The sequence below is a fragment of the Melopsittacus undulatus genome, chromosome 3 (assembly GCF_012275295.1).
Source record: "Melopsittacus undulatus isolate bMelUnd1 chromosome 3, bMelUnd1.mat.Z, whole genome shotgun sequence".
NCBI lineage: Eukaryota > Metazoa > Chordata > Aves > Psittaciformes > Psittaculidae > Melopsittacus > Melopsittacus undulatus.
The window spans coordinates 60,660,035-60,671,537 of NC_047529.1; the positions used below are offsets into that span (position 1 = coordinate 60,660,035).

An 11,503-nucleotide genomic window follows, 5' to 3' on the forward strand; every position below is an offset into this window, starting at 1 on the left:
TTTACTGGATAACCAGGGAGGACTTAAAAAGCCAAACTTAACTTCTTTCTCCTTAAACTCCTCATTTCATACAAGCATTAGTTAATAAAACAAGGTAGTGGAGCTCCACAGAATGAAGTGTATATGAGCTTTAAAGGTCTACAATCATACTCCCTTTCTTGGTTTTGATATGATTATGGATTACTGCCCTTAGTCTAGAGATACGTAAAAGTCTTCCAAGCAAAATAAAACAGTGTGTTGGGCAATTAGTTCCCCATGTCTAGAAGGGAAACAACAGCTGGCTTACAAGTTGTTAGGATTTTAAGTCCAAGATTTAAAGAGAAGAAAATCAAGCTCATTTCAAAGCTCATGATTTCGAAATGCTTTTTGTTCATGACAACTATAGACTCAAGTATAATAATCCTGTAGAGGATGGGCTTGGCCAAATATGCACCATCCTCTGTAGTTAAGGATATTTTCCAATGTTTTATTACTAATTCTGAGCATTACAAAGAATAGAAAACCAAACAGTTATGTGTTTTGACCCTGAACTCCTGATGTACCCATAAGTCCCACAGATTTCCTAATGAATAATAATTACAAGATCAAACCATTAATCAAGACATCTAACTAAGAAGAAACACTAAGAAGATCAGCAGCAGCCAATTGACACATAATTGCTTCTTGTTTAATCTTCTCAAAAGAGCGAGGGGAAAGGAACAAGATGCTGTTGCTTTACCCTAGTCAGGATGAAATGAAGTTCACTTTGAAAGCTGCAGAACAGCCATCAGAAAGTCCAAAAAGAGGCATGACATCAGTATTAACAGATTTCATTGTTCCTTTGGGGCTTTTTCAGGCGGTTTCTACTCTGCAGTGTTCATTTCTGGGATAAAACTCAATCCTCAACTAGTGCTGTCAACTCTGCAGGGAGCAGGAAGGATTTCAAACTGGTTTTTACTATTCTCAGGCTTCTAAGTGGCAAGTATTATTTAACATTACACACCATATCAACAGACATTACCATCTCTTCCCCCTAGTATTTCAAACACTGTCTCTTTGTAAAATATGAAAGAGGATGCTAAATAAAGGGCACTGACTTTGAAGCTCCCCAGCTAATCATCTGAGTCAGTCAGCTGGTAGGAGAGGAATGAGGAAGAGGGCTGGGGATGGATGGGGCAAAGAGGGGGAGGTTAAACCAGCAACAGCAGCTCTACAGAGTTAACGTTCACTGGTTCTAACACCATTTTCAACTGCACACATTTCCCTATGAGGTCCAGCTCCTGGCACATCACCAGTATTTGATTCTTTGCTTACTTCTAGGTTAATCTTCCCCAGCAGACCACCCTGTGACATGCACACAAAAAAACCCAAAACATGGGGACTTGTCAGTTCATCAAAACCAACAGCGACAACACAGAGCACCCACTATTTTAGCAATACTCCCGAGAGAGCTGAGGTGTGTCTAACTGGCCCTTTAAAGAGCTTTCTTTGCTAGGCTCTCAAGGCCCATAAAGTTTGCCTTCCACAGCCCAAGAAGGGCAGAAGGTTCAATTCCTTCAGTCCTCAGGAGCCACAGAGTCAGTCCTGGATACAACCCAGAATGCCGTCACTTCCAGATAAACCTACAGCAATGCATCAGAAGCTGCACCTGAAATCTATCAGAAGGTGGAACCCAAAGTAAACGTCAGCGGGTCACTTGTTAAATGAGTAATTTCTGAAACAAGCATGTAAACCCAGAGGTTTTCCATGTAAAATCTGAAGTAGGTGGCTTGACCTGAGAATCCTAAGACACTCCAGAAGTCAATGGCTCACAGAGAAGTCTTCCTGGTTCTATATTCCCAGAGACAGGAGAACCCCAATTGCATGTTGGGGAGAGGTGGCAGCAGGAAGGACATTCCTCATAACAGTCCCCCAGATTTGGGATTTGCAGAGCCAAAACAGCTCCATGGTACTGATTGTCAAAGAATGCTGCAAAGCCATTTTGTTCCTGTCTGCAGAGCATACAGAGAAGATTTTGGTGAGGAGCAAGATTTCTGTGTACATGGTAACAGCTGTTGGAACTATCACATGTGTCATTCCATAAAGACATAAGGAAAGATTTATTCACTGTATTTACACAAGTGTCAGGGAGGACACAAATTATAGGGCAGGTTCTTAAAATGCTGCAAAAAAAAACCCAGAAATTATACAGAAAGGATAATAACCACCAAGGGGCTCCCCTCAGAGCCAGGCCCAGGACTTGTGCTCAGGTGCCAGCAGTCACCTGAGGACACCTCATCCACCCATTCCCTGACAGTGCAGTCCAGTAGCACCTCACAGCCAGCACCTTTCTTGATGGCACCCGAGCCTGATGGCACATCTAAAAGCAAGACTATTGAAGACAGGACAGAAGATCAGGCAGGGGAAAACACATGTAATTGAAGGTCCAAACTCTTCCACTTCATGCTGTATAACCAGCTGGGAATGTTTCCACCATTCTCCTCCTTAAATTGACCCAGTTGTCCCAAAGAGCAAGTTCAAAATCATGGCCTTCATCTGTCTGCTACCCGAGGGATCAGTCCACTTGCCCACATGGTTTCTATTACTCTTAAGAGATATGCTAACGCAAAATAGGATAGTGTACCATCCTGTCACTGCTGTATACAGAAACACTAACATAAACAACAGAGTGAATAATGCATGTTATGGATTCCAAGATATACAGGCTATAGCACATTTAAAAGTAAAATCACACAAAACATCTTCTTTTCCCCCTCTTACAAGTCCCACTGAAGCGAATGTCATTTGGTTTTAGACTTACATAGCACAGAAGGGCTCTGGACAACGGCTGATCATACACAGAAGTATCTTGGTGCATATCTGCTAGCTACAGAAACACTTGAGTTCATTAAATGACTCACACCCACAACACACAGCTCTGAAGCACTGACCAGCCGTCCAAGACAAACACAGCTCCAAGTTAATATTAGAACAAGAGATAAGAGGAGGCTCTGTGGATGCCATCAACGATTAGTGATGGTTCACACAGACTTTCTCACCTATGTGTTAAGTCTTTTATCTAAGCTATGCTGTGACAGCCATCACTGCCAGGCTGCAAGAGGACAGCATGGTCTACCACAATGAAAACAGACTGCTTGTGTGAAGACTGAAGGTCCCTCACTAATTCTATCTAAATCTCTAAACCTGTTTTGTAAGAGAAGTGATGCACTTGTCATGTTGTCTGTACAAGCCTGCAAGGCAGCTGTTAGAGGGTTTTCTTCTTCACCGTGGCATTTCAGTACTGCATCCCTTGTAGGAGATGTAGCAGGGATGTATCATAGAATCATAGAATAGTTAGGATTGGAAAGGACCTCAAGATCATCTAGTTCCAACCCCCCTGCCATGGGCAGGGACACCTCACACTAAACCATATCACCCAAGGCTTCATCCAACCTGGCCTTGAACACTGCCAGGGATGGAGCATTCACTGCCTCCCTGGGCAACCCATTCCAGTGCCTCACCACCCTCACAGTAAAGAATTTCTTCCTTATATCCAGTCTAAACCTCTGCTGTTTAAGTTTCAACCCGTTACCCTTTGTCCTATCAATACAGTCCCTAATGAATAGTCCCTCCCCATCATCCCTACTACATCCACTGGAGTTTTGCTCTAGGTTCACACCAAAGGTCCATCAGCTGCACATCAGTCTGAACCGTGCCCACTGTTCAGTAAAAGTGGCATGAGAGATGTTTGGTGTGGTAGCACCTACTCTGCAGTCTTGAAGCAGACACACAGCTCTGTCGACTGCCTGGCTGAATGGGTAAATGTTGATGGGAACTGACTGAACAAACTGGGATGAAAACCTTACTAATGAGGAAGTTAAGTATTTGTCTCATAAGAAGGCAACTAAAGGTCAGAGATGTAAAGGAAAAACCCTAAGTCCTTCTGGGAGAATTTTACTTGTCCCAGATCTCTCTTTCTGGCCTCTTTTCTCCACAGAGAAGGGCATTTTAGAAAACAATGAAGCAAGTTTGGCCATCTTGAGAACTGCTTGAACAAGCAAAGCTGCAGGTTCAAAACTGTCCTCACTTCTATTATTTCTAATATAAAACATGAAAGAAAATATTATTTTTGGTACTAACTGTGCTCATTGTCTTCAACACTGTCAAAATTTCCGACTTTCAGGGACTCTCGTTCTTTTCCCATGACAAGACTGTGACTTTCTGTACAACTGGCATTCATACCATAGCTCGCCTCTTCCCACCTCCTGCTCAACAGCTGCTTTTGTGCAGAAGACATCCTTCCTCCTCTGAGCATGTATGCGCACAGCATGTGAAGGGAGTTCTGCTTGTTCGCTGCTAGTAAGATACCAGCAGTATACCAGATCACACAACCCAGTACCCCATACATGCGCAACTGTGGAGGGGCTGAAGAAAGGTGAGAGCAGAGAATGTAGTTATTGAACTGCTGCCCTTTAGTGGGACACAGAGGCCATGGCCACTGCTGCTCAGCCACTCTCTGAGCATCACTGTGCAGGCAGGAGGGCAGCGTGGGTCACTTCACAGCAGTTCTATTCAACGGTTCAAGCTGAAGACAGCAAACAGGACTCGATCAGTATGGGGTTCTTTTCCTGGGTTTTTCAGTATGCATTTTTTTCTGCACCTGCTACCACAAGTTGTAAAGGATTCTTGTTCTGAACAAGGCCTGCAGACCAGCTAGCATGGTTCAAGAAAAAGATGTAACACCTATCATGGAGCAAAGCTTCTGCAGAAGAAATCATCACCTTGGTCCCTGTTTTCTGTCCTTCAATAGGAAAGCTTATATACCCTGAAAAACAATTTTTCTGTGCCACAGCTATCTAGAAAAAACTGCCCCTGCCTTTGCATGCTGAAAGAAATCCTTGAGTAGGTATTTGAAAGAAATACGTATTATTGCATATAACTAAGTCTCATAAAGCTGTAATGACATTCTGAAGAATAATATTCCCCACCTGCCTCTCAAAAAGTCACAAGGGAAGAACCTACATTTACTAACTAAAAAGTGTGTAAGAATCAAGGTTATTCTGAGCAATCATTTACCTCACAAGTTTGCAAGTGACATCATTGTCAGAAAACACATAGAATCACAGAATCATAGACTAGTTAGGGTTGGAAAGGACCTTAAGATCATCTAGTTCCAACCCCCCTGCCATGGGCAGGGACACCTCACACTAAACCATATCACCCAAGGCTTGGTCCAACCTGGCCTTGAACACTGCCAGGGATGGAGCATTCACTACCTCCCTGGGCAACCCATTCCAGTACCTCACCACCCTAACAGGAAAGAATTTCTTCCTTATATCCAGTCTAAACCTCTGCTGTTTAAGTTTCAACCCGTTACCCTTTGTCCTATCACTACAGTCCCTAATGAATAGTCCCTCACCAGCATCCCTGTAGGCCCCCTTCAGACACTGGAAGGCTGCTATGAGGTCTCCACGCAGCCTTCTCTTCTCCAGGCTGAACAGCCCCAACTTTCTCAGCCTGTCTACATATGGGATGTGCTCCACTCCCTTGATCATCCTCGTGGCCCTCCTCTGGACTTGTTCTAACAGTTCCATGTCCTTTTCATGTTGAGGACACCAGAACTGCACACAATACTCCAGGTGAGGTCTCACAAGAGCACAGTAGAGGGGCAGGATCACCTCCTTCGACCTGCTGGTCACGCTTCTTTTGATGCAGCCCAGAATACAGTTGGCTTTCTGGGCTGTAAGCGCACACTGCTGGCTCATGTTCATTTTCTCATTGACCAACACCCCCAAGTCCTTCTCCACAGGGCTGCTCTGAATTTCCTTTTTGCCCAATCTGTAGCTATGCCTGGGATTGCTCCAACCCAGGTGTAGGACCTTGGACTTGGCATGGTTAAACTTCATGAGGTTGGCATCAGCCCACCTCACAAGTGTGTCAAGGTCCCTCTGGCTGGCATTCCTTCCCTCTACACACAGCTTGGTGTCATCGGCAAACTTGCTGAGGGCACACTCAATCTCATTGTCCATGTCAGCGACAAAGATATTAAACAAGACCGGTCCCCGTTACAGTCTGCCATAAACACATTTCATCTGCAGTTAAAATACAGTGAAAGTCGAGTATTGCTCTTACTTGGCTACTTGAAAAAGGATTCCCATGCTTGGGTACCTTCTGGTGTATCAGCTGTCCTCACTTACAGGCAGAACTGGCCCCCCAGATTTGCTTGTATGCTATTGAAAACTGCTATCAATAAAAGTTCATTCTTTTCTTCCAGACACAGTGACTTATCTCAGTCTGTGCTATTAGCATGAATATTTGAACAAAAAACAACCAAGGCTGTCACAGCTGTTCCCAGGGTACTAATGGTGTGAAGCCATATGTTCCTACCTTGTGCTAATCTTACAAGCTAAGCAACTTTGGGTCACTTTATATTTGGCAAGAGACCTCGAAGAGCTAGAGGGAAAGAAGCTGTCGAGTAGCTTTCCTTCCTCTGGGGTCCACTAAGTCATCACAGGACAATTATGGTGGGGTCTGCTCTCTCTAGTGATGTATTAAGCCAGGGCAACTATCACTTACAGTCTTTAAAGACCCCATTCCTCTTTTATTACACTTATGTTTGATCATTGTTCAGTCCAAAATCCAGTTTGGCTAATCACACTGTACCTGCCAGACTGCTTCTCTAATTGCAAAGTGGATAAATGTAGACAGAGGGACCTCACGAGATTGACTGACTCTACCTCTCTGCCCTGAAGCCCAAACAAGAACACCTAAACCTTCCCTGTGTAGATACCCAAAGTTCACATTTTTCTAGGGAGTCTTCCCACTTCTTACCCAACTGCAAAGTTATATGTTTTTACTAATATTTTGCCTGAAAATTAAGCCAAATACTTCTTGTTCTATTTGCAGTGGGCATTATGGTCCTCAAAAATACCCAGTATTTTTTCTTTCTAAGTTTGAAGAGTCTTGGCACATTCCTCTCAAAAGCTACTTTTCCCTATTCAAAACAAGTACCAGTTCTACCAGGCTTTCCCTGCAGGCCTCTTAACGCCTTCTTCCTCCCACTGAGACTCTCTCCAGTTTGCCAACCTGTTATTAAAGAAGGCACCCAGAAGTAGGCACACTCAAAAGAATAAGCGATGTTCAGCTCTTCAGCATCACATTCATCCGCAACAGAATCAAAGCTGCAGCTCGTGCCCATCAAAGCTAGGGCACTATTCACTCCTCACCACAGCATTTGGAGAACAGTGCTGTAAATTGTAAAACCTGTCATGTCTGGTACACAGGTGTGGTGATGGGAATAAACTCTGGATTTAAATTCACTAGTAGAACCAAAAGGCTGCCTTGACCCATGCTGCTGCCCCAGCAGCTCCCTTGTTTTGGCTCAGCCTGGGCAAACCTGCTCCTTTAAACACAGCCTGATATGACTCGCCACACAGCTTCCAAAGCCCTGTTGGGTTAAACATTGCTGTAATGTTAAAACATTGCTCCAGGCATACATAATGAATAAACTGTTATAAAAGTCCCAATCCAAAACAGACCAGACATATTACACCATGACAGGCGGATACATTTGACTTCAGAATAAGCAAGTTTTCTCCAAGAATTTTGGCTCCTGCTCATCAAAAGGCAGAGTAATTTCCTATTAAACCTTATTTTTGAAGACATGAAGTCAGCTTGAAAACACTGTACATACAAATACGCAGTTAAAACATCTGATGCATTTTTTTGACCAGATTTGTAGAAAAATGAAAAAGGACTCTTTACATAAGTCCTACATATCTCTGATATAAATGTAAGTAGCACTGTCATTTTTAAATTAAAAATCAAATGTAACCTTGAAGTAAAATCTTACTAATAATGCAATGCTAAATTGCATGAGGTTAATTTGAACCTGCCAAACAGCTATTCCACCTAACTTTGAAGATCTGACTCCAAAATAATTTGCAGATTTCAATTACATTGAAGATGAGACTGTTACCAGTCACTGCTGCAGAGAAGCAGTAACCATTTGGAAAGTGTTCCTATTCAAAGGAAAACAAAACCCATAATCCAACAAGCAACAGCAAAAGGCAATTAGTCTGTATTTATACAGAACCAAAATACAAATGTATAAAAGTGTAACACCTATAAAAATACAACTTCACAAGATTTTTCTGGTTTAGGCAATAACATCCATGTTTCAAAGTATGTTATAAAGCCCAGACAAATAAATATGACCCAGCAGCAAAATCTAACTCTTAGTTTTCAATCTCTGAAGACAAACGTTTTTATATCCCTAGATAAGAGACGAAAGAGCATCCAAAACAACACCAGGGTAATTTTGGCAGTGTACTGCACTCCCCACCTTTGGACAGCCACAACATCAAAGTGATTTCCAACCAGTATTACAATTTTCAAACTAAATTTTGCAATTCGCTTGTTTTCTGGCAGGCTTTCTGAAGACACACCAGCAGCTGCAGCCCAGCAGCCCCATGGATTTCTCCAAGCCTGGCTTAGAGGAGTCCCCTGCTCCGCAGCCCCACTACGCCCATGCAGAAATCAAGACCCTGAACACTGGTTTTTAGGAGAGACACACAGTGCTTGCTGCATCATTAAGCAGAACTGCCTGAGCTTGAAACACCTGCCCAGACTAACATTGGCCCTTTTTCTTTCTTGTGTAACTATACAAAACTCCCTCCCGCCCCGGAAATAAATCTGTCCAGAAGGCAAAGGAGTCCAGGTTCTCTTAAACCAGACTGTTGGAGACAGCTCCTCCCCATTTCAGTGCACAAGAGCCAACATAACCTTGTTCTTGCAATCACTGACATAAGAATTTGCTGTTAGTTCAAATTCCAAATGCAACAATTTATTTCCCCCTTTTTTTTCTTTTACCATCACACCCTGCAATGACATTATAAAACTCGCTTCATGTGTCTGCAGCCCTATGTGGGTGCAGATCTCACTAATACCTATTGCAAAAGCAGGTAACGTGCCAAAATTCGTGCTTCCATGTAGATGGAGTTTTTAGCTGCTGCATGTGTTACCAAACCAGTGCTTAACACAACCAGAACCTAGAATCACAGTTTATACACATAGTTGGCCATTTTATTAGCAACAATTGGGTTTTAAGCACTCCCACCAAAATACAAACAGGATTACAAACTTCCACCTGCTTTACATTTGCAGCACATAACTCTTCCCATTCTCCAGATGACCACCACAAGCCCTCAGTGCCAAATTTTGTTTATTATTTGTCAGCAAGAGCAGCAGCATTTGCTCTTTGGTTGGCTCCACTGGGAGCAAAACAGCTGGGAGCAACACAGCTCCCAAAAGCACCAGAAAAGGCATCTCCTGCAGCTCCCAGAGCTGTCACATTGCTAAATTACTTTATTCCCTGCTGCTTTCAGCTCACATTTTTATGCGTGCCTCTTAAGGCACAAGCAGACACTTGTAACCTCAGTGATCAAGCCCTCCCATCTGCTGCACAGCCACTCGCTCCGCTGATGGAGATTGACCAGTGTTCAGGAGCAATGCGCACCTGCACAGGCAGCTCCCTGCAGATACAGGAGCCATTTGTGGACCAGTCTCCATCTTTTCCATCCTGTCTGGGCCTCCCTCCCACATCCCTCCCTCCCTTGGTGCTGATGGGTGTTGTTTGGCCAAGCTGCTTTTTCATTACTGCTGTCTTGGTGGCTCACATACCACAACACACTCCACCACCACCACAATCAGGGGAAAGCATACCTGAAAGCCTCTGCACACTTCAGAAAAGGACTGACAATGCTTCATAGACAGAAGACACTAAGAACATATAAAACCCACAGCAAAATGCAATCCCAACCCGGTACAGCACATAAGATCTGAGTAAGGAACTAGTCTCTCTCCCCAAGGGAGCATTTACACACACCAGCACTATATTTATATTTATAAATGACTCACCCATCACTTTTTTTAAGCTATCATGCATGATCACCACTTCCACAAGAAAAGAATGGCAGTATTTAAACTACTTCTACTTTATTTTCCCATCACTTACCCCCCACCCATTTTTATTTAACGGCTCTATTTAAAAAACAGGAGCTCCAGGAACACCACTTCCATTATCCCCAAAGCCTCATCTTCACTTTAAATAGATTTTTCTTAGCCTTAAGCAGCATGCTAAAGTCAAATAGCTAAATGTGGAAGACACCTGATGATCTGAAGCTTAATGTGGCAACCACACCCTCTGCTATATTTTTCACTTGACTTAATTAGTGGGATTCAAATGAGACCTCAGCAGCAACGTGCCCAACACCACAAACCACAACAGTGATAGTTCACACGCTTCACCTGGCAATGCACCAAAATGCACTGTGGGGTTTTCAGAGCCTTCAACTCCAATACCACAAGGTGCTCCCAGTTCTCCAGTATGATGAGCAGTCTCTCCTGATGCTAATTCTCCACTAGGATTTCCTCAAATATAATGTAATAAATTAGGATACGCTTTACTTCTTGTTTGTTGAAGCCATACTTAGCATGTGTTTTCAAGAAACTGGCTGAATCCACATGATCACAATCTTTTTTCCCCCATTAATGCTGAAATCCTTCTATAATTACTAATACTTAGAAGCTGGGCTTTAGGAAAGTACCAGCTAACATGACACTGGCAAGAAAAGCCAACACTGCAAGATCTAGATGCCTCAACGTGGTATCAACACCACAGCACATTGGGATGGCACAATGTCATTATGCTAATGAAATATGAGACAGTGCTGTCCTCATCATTGCTGCAGTGGCACAGGAAGTGAGGAAAGATCAGGTTGGATAGGGTTTGAGGAACCTGGTCTAGTGGAAGGTGTCCCTGCTCATAACAGGAAGGTTGGAATGAGATGATCTTTAAGGTCCCTTCCTTAACCCCAAATCTTTCTGCAAGTCTATAATTATTTCATTTCTTCTTATAAAACCTTCAGGAAACCAGGGACATAAAACAGCACTTTCATTTTTCCATCACAGCTCCCCACAGAAGATCAGGTAAATCTGCAGGTCAAACTATTCATGAGTTCATTGTCCATCTCCTCTTTACATAGAAACACTAAACTGCTGGGGGCACACAGGCAAGAAAAAAAAGAAAATAGAAAGCAGACTGAGAAACGAGCCCCTCTGATCATCAGACATCTGCTCAGACATCTCCTGTCTGGATGTTAGCAAAAGGTCTCTTCATCAAGGGAATCTGAGCAAACCCAGATTAAGCTTCAGAAGGTTTAGCCATTGCACAGAAAACCGGTTTTATTCTTGTCAATGCAAACATCAGAGATTGTTATTGACTTTGACCAGGAATATGGTCCCATTTCTAGCAAAATCCCATTTGTTCCTCTTCACTGTCATTAGAGCTTCCTTAAATATCTGCACATCTCCGCACAGACATTAACTACTGCAACCTGAGAACAGGACCTCAAAATAGGTGACAAGCAACTCTTTTCTGGCCTTTGAAAGCTGGCTCTTCTCCCCTGAAAGACTGCAAAGAAACCTCCACAAAATAAGTATTTCAATCTAGAAGTGATTCCTAAGAGCAGCACCTGCCAAAACC

At 43.2% G+C, this 11,503-nt stretch overlaps 1 protein-coding gene across 1 annotated transcript in view; it reads right to left on the reverse strand.

The window, feature by feature from the left end:
- Nucleotides 1–11,503, reverse strand: part of METTL24 (methyltransferase like 24) — a 48,115-nt gene that overhangs the window by 35,530 nt on the left and 1,082 nt on the right. The gene's annotated exons all lie outside the window — the stretch shown is intronic.